We start from the raw sequence: 6,000 nt of genomic DNA, 5'->3' as shown, positions 1-6,000 counted from the left end.
GAGTTCGCCGCCGCCGGAGGTAGCCGCCGCCGCCGGTCTTCACCGGTCAACCGCCCATTTTTTTTAAAACTGCGGTCATTTTCTTTTTTAGATCGGTTTATTTTTTTCCCGGTTTAGTTTATTTAGCGGACGTTCGTCCGTAAGTTCGTTTTAACGAACGGTTTTTGTTGTTTAGCCGCAGACAGCGAACGTTCGTTCGTTAGCCTGTTCGTCGTTTTTTCTTTTTCTCGGATTTTCCGCGATTATTTCTGATCGCGATTTCTGATCCGATTTTCGTTTTATTTTAACTTTTCGCTCGTTTATCGGAATCAGGCGATTCAAGCGCCTAGAGTTTCGTCTCGAAACCCTCTTTCTGTTTAACCAACTCAAACAAGTTTTTTGCTTCTGTAAAATTTGACTTAGATCCAGATTAGTAAACGAAGCTTGTTTCTTTCGCTGTTTGATTTTCGTTGTTTCGTTCGATTTGTTTCTTTTTGCAAACCGGAGTTCTTAAGTTGAACTTTCTGGTTAGATCTCTTATTTGAGTTTTACCTGTGCTTTAGATGAGTGCTTATTATGTGCTTGTTTGTTTGCGATAGAGTACCCGGAGTGCGCCGCTTGCTACTTCGAATCTCTAGGTTTCACGGATCATCAGCAAGGCAAGTAACACTTTGATCATACCTCTTACTACCCAGTTTTATTGCATTAGATCAATCCTCAAACATTGCATGATTAGGATCTAATTAAATTGTGGGTTTTAGGAAAGTAGATGAGGTAGTACCTATTACCTATTTTATTATCAAACCCTTGGGAGTTACTTCTACGTTTGCTTATATTGCCATGCTATGCTAGTAGACGTGGATTGGGTGAGTGTATCCATGATAGATGTGAGATTGTTAATTAATGGTTTATTTAAGGTGGCAACTTTAATACACATCTGGGTGGATTGAGGCACCTGGGTATTCCAGCGATTGCCTGTTTTTCTTTATGGACCGCCACCCATGCTCAAAGGGATCATGAGATTATTTCATACTAGAAACTTCTGTGTGCAGCCACAAGCTACTATGGGCTCTAGCATAGTTGATTAAGTCATGCGAACTCTTACAGTGGTAGACTAGCAGATGTAGGGGAAAGTAGGTGTAACGGTCTACCCGATCGTAAGGTGCTAGCGCTTCTGAAAGACTATGTCTCGGTCATCCGTTTCTCAAACACCATGTAGTGCGAGAATCCCAACGGAGGAGATTGAGTCTTGTGGGGAAAAGTGCGCAAACCTCTGCAGAGTGTATAAACTAATCATGGTTAGCCGTGTCCCCGGTTATGGACGTCTTGAGTATCTAGTACTTGGATTATCATGTGAATCTCATCATGTCACTTTAATTAATTTTGTTGGGTTTTAATGATGATGTTTAATTGGGATTGAGAGGGTGTCTATGCTCTCAATGTTTAACAACTACCATGATAGTTAAATAAAATTTATTCCTTTGCAGTAGGGAAAAATTGGCTTTGCGCAAAACTGTAACCATAGAGCTTTCCACCAGCCAAATATGCATGTATTATAGCCTATTTCTGTTCATTACTCTCTATGTGTTACATTGCCAGCATATTCCATGTGCTGGCCCGTTTTCGGGCTGCAACGTTCATGTTGCAGACTTTTCAGACGACGAGTAAGGTGCCTTTAGGTCGTGGTTCTATACTCAGTGATGCTGTTGGAGTTGATGGACTCACTTATCTTCCAAGCCTTCCGCTGTTATCGTTATTAGATGGCCTTAAGGCATATTATTTGTAATAAGTTCTCTTTTGAGACACTCGTTGTAATAAGTGTGTGATTGCTACTTTGTTATAAATCCTTCAAGTACTGTGCATGACAGCAATACTGATCCAGGGATGACACTGAAGCACAGAGATCAGACCGTTTGAGGTCTGGTCGCTACAGGGTACTCCTGGATCTCCTAGTTTCTTTGGTATTCCGCCTTTAAAAGTATAATTAGCAAGCATGGTGGAAATTTCAGCTTCCGTTATCTTTCTTTTATTTGTAACAATTTCTTTCATATACTTAGCATAAGGATTCATTTTGAGCATATCAGTCAAATGCATACGCAAGAAGATAGGTCTAATCATTTCAGCAAAGCGCTCAAAATCCTCATCATCCTTTTTCTTGGATGGTTTAGGAGGAAAAGGCATGGGTTTCTGAACCCATGATTCTCTTTCTTTACCGTGCTTGCTAGCAACAAAGTCTCTCTTATCATAATGTTGATTCTTTGATTGTGGGTTCAAGATCAACAGCAGGTTCAATCTCTACATCGTTATCATTGCTAGGTTGAGCATCAACATGAACATCATCATTAACATTATTACTAGGTTCATGTTCATTACCAGATTGTGTTTTAGCATCAGAAATAGAAATATCATTGGGATTCTCAGGTGTGTCATCAACAGGTTCACTAGAAGCATGCAAAGTCCTATCATTTTTTTCTCTCTTCCTTTTAGAAGGACCAAGTGCATCAATATTATCTCTCTGAGAATCCTGCTCAATTCTCTTAGGATGGCCTTCAGGATACAAAGGTTCCTGAGTCATTTTACCACCTCTAGTCATAACTCTGACATCATTATCATTTTCCTTACTATTCAATTCATTGAGCAAATCATTCTAAGCTTTAAGTACTTGTTCTACTTGAGTGGTAACCATAGAAGCATGTTTACTAATAAGTTTAAGTTCACCTTTAATATTAGCCATATAATCACCCAAGTGTTCAAGCATATCAGCATTGCATTTTAATTCTCTACCAAAATAAGCATTGAAGTTTTCTTGTTAAACCATAAAGTCATCAAACTCATCCAAGCATGGGCTAGCAAACTTAGTAAATGTGATTTCAGCTTTATCATATCTATAGAGAGAATTTACCTTTACTACCTGTGTCGGGTTATCAAGACCATGTATTTCTTCAATAGGTGATGTATTAAGACCATGTATTTCTTCAACAGGCGGTAAATTAAGACCATGTATTTCTTCAATAGGAGGTAAATTCTTAACATCTTTAGCTTTAATACATTTTTCCTTCATAGATTTCTTTGCCTCTTGAATATCTTCAGGACTGAGAAATAGAATACCCCTCTTCTTCAGAGTTGGCTTAGGAGTTGGTTCAGGAATTGGATCAGGAAGTGTCCAATTATTTTTGTTAGTAAACATATTATTCAATAGAATTTCAGCTTCATCTAGTGTTCTTTCCCTGAAAACATAACCATCACAACTATCCAGGTGGTCTCTGGAAGCATCAGTTAGTCCATTATAAAAGATATCAAGTAATTGGAGAAGCATTAAGTAATTGGAGAAGCCCCCCCTAAGTTTGTGGGAGACTCTCCTTTTTAATTTTCACAAAATAATATATTTCCCTTAAAGCAGCTTGTTTCTTATGAGCAGGGAAATATTTAGCAGAGAAGTAATAAATCATATCCTGGGGATTACGCACACAACCAGGATCAAGAGAATTAAACCATATCTTAGCATCACCCTTTAATGAGAATGGAAATAATTTAAGGATATAATAATAGCGAGTTTTCTTATCATTAGTGAACAGGGTAGCTATATCATTTAATTTAGTAAGATGTGCCACAACAGTTTCAGATTCATCGCCATAGAAAGGATCAGATTCAATTAAAGTTATTATCTCAGGATCAACAGAGAAATCATAATCCTTATCAGTAACAAAGATAGGTAAAGTAGCATAAGCAGGATAATATTTCATTCTAGCATTCAAAGTTTTTGTTTCAGCTTAGCTAATAATTTCTTAAGATCACTCCTATCATTACAAGTAAGAAAGTCTCTAGCAGTTTCTTCATCCATAACATAACCCTTAGGAACAACAGGTAATTTATATCTAGGGGAGATTCTTCATCATCACTTTTATCAATATTATCAGTTTCAGTAATTTCATTCTCTCTATCCCTAGCAAGTTGTTCATCAAGAAATTCACCAAGTGGCACAGTATTATCAAGCATAGAAGTGGTCTCATCATAAGTATCATGCATAGCAGAAGTGGCATCATCAATAACATGCGACATATCAGAATTAATAGCAGAAACAGGTTTAGGTGTCGCAAGCCTACTCAAAACAGAAGGTGAATCAAGTGCAGAGCTAGATGGCAGTTCCTTACCTCCCATCGTAGTTGAGTGATAAATTTTTGTTTTAGCGTCTTTCAAGTTCTTCGTAGTGATAAGCAGATATAAATCCCGAGTGACTCAAAGAATAGAGCTATGTTCCACGGCAACGGCGCCAGAAAATAGTCTTGATAACCCACAAGTATAGGGGATCGCAACAGTTTTCGAGGGTAGAGTATTCAACCCAGATTTATCGATTCGACATAAGGGGAGCCAAAGAATATTCTCAAGTATTAGCAGCTGAGTTGTCAATTCAATCACACCCGAAAACTTAGTATCTGCAGCAAAGTGTTTAGTAGCAAAATAATATGATAGTAGTGGTAATGGTGGTAAAAGGTAACGGTAGCAAAAGTAATATTTTTGGTGTTTTGTAGTGATGATAACAATAGCAACGGAAAAGTAAATAAGCGAAGAACAATATATGGAAAGCTCGTAGGCAATGGATCGGTGATGGAGAATTATGCCGGATGCGGTTCATCATGTAACAGTCATAACCTAGGGTGACACAGAACTAGCTCCAATTCATCAATGTAATGTAGGCATGTATTCCGAATATAGTCATACATGCTTATGGAAAAGCACTTGTATGACATCTTTTGTCCTACCCTCCCGTGACAGCGGGGTCCTAGCGGAAACTAAGGGATATTAAGGCCTCCTTTTAATAGAGTACCGGAACAAAGCATTAACACATAGTGAATACATGAACTTCTCAAACTACAGTCATCACCGGGAGTGGTCCCGACTATTGTCACTTCGGGGTTGCCAAATCATAACACATAGTAGGTGACTATAGACTTGCAAGATAGGATCAAGAACTCTCATATATTGATGAAAACATAATAGGTTCAGATCTGAAATCATGGCACTTGGGCCCTAATGACAAGCATTAAGCATAGCAAAGTCATAGCAACATCAATCTCAGAACATAGTGGATACTAGGGACCAAACCCTAACAAAACTAACTCGATTACATGATAAATCTCATCCAACCCATCACCGTCCAGCAAGCCTACGATGAAATTACTCGCACACGGCGGTGAGCATCATGAAATTGGTGATGGAGGATAGTTGATGATGACGATGGCAACAGATTCCCCTCTCCAGAGCCCAGAACGGACTCCAGATCAGCCCTCCCGAGAGAGTTTAGGGCTTGGCGACGGCTCCATATCGTAAAACGCGACGAATCCTTCTCCCTGGTTTTTTCTCCCCAAAAGTGAATATATGGAGTCAGGGTTGAGGTCGGTGGAGCGTCAGGGGGCCCACGAGGCAGGGGGAGCGCCCAGGAGGGTAGGGCGCGCCCCCACCCTCGTGGACAGGTGGTGGCCCCCTGACGTGGATCTTCCTTCCAGTATTTTTTATATATTCCAAAATAATTCTCCGTTGATTTTCAGGTCATTCCGAGAACTTTTATTTCTGCACAAAAATAACACCATGGCAATTTTGCTGAAAACAGCGCCAGTCCGGATTAGTTCCATTCAAATCATGCAAGTTAGAGTTCAAAACAAGGACAAAAGTGTTTGAAAAAGTAGATACAATGAAGACGTATCAAGCTTTCTGTACAAATCTAGACCAACAATGTTATTTTGTCAAACAAACAAAAACCAAGCTTGGACGGCTCTACGCCTCTATGTTCCTCAGCATCTTATGCAAAAAATGACAAAAAATTCATGTACACATAGATATTTTTACCAAATATGCTATACACGCCTTCCTTATTCTGGCCAATGATATCAACACTTCTCTCATCAGATGTGAGATACTCATTCAACCCAAAATTTGGCCATACCTCTAAACCATTAGTACCTGCAATTTATCTACTGAAAAGGAGAATTGTAGCACCTCTAAACCTTTCTAACCAAACTGTAA

At 39.1% G+C, this 6,000-nt stretch overlaps 1 pseudogene; it reads right to left on the bottom strand.

Moving 5' to 3' along the window:
• The window catches only part of LOC119357618, a 52,529-nt pseudogene that overhangs the window by 25,666 nt on the left and 20,863 nt on the right, over window positions 1–6,000 (bottom strand).

This window comes from Triticum dicoccoides, chromosome 2A, assembly GCF_002162155.2.
Source record: "Triticum dicoccoides isolate Atlit2015 ecotype Zavitan chromosome 2A, WEW_v2.0, whole genome shotgun sequence".
NCBI lineage: Eukaryota > Viridiplantae > Streptophyta > Magnoliopsida > Poales > Poaceae > Triticum > Triticum dicoccoides.
This window is presented reverse-complemented; position numbering and strand designations above follow the sequence as displayed.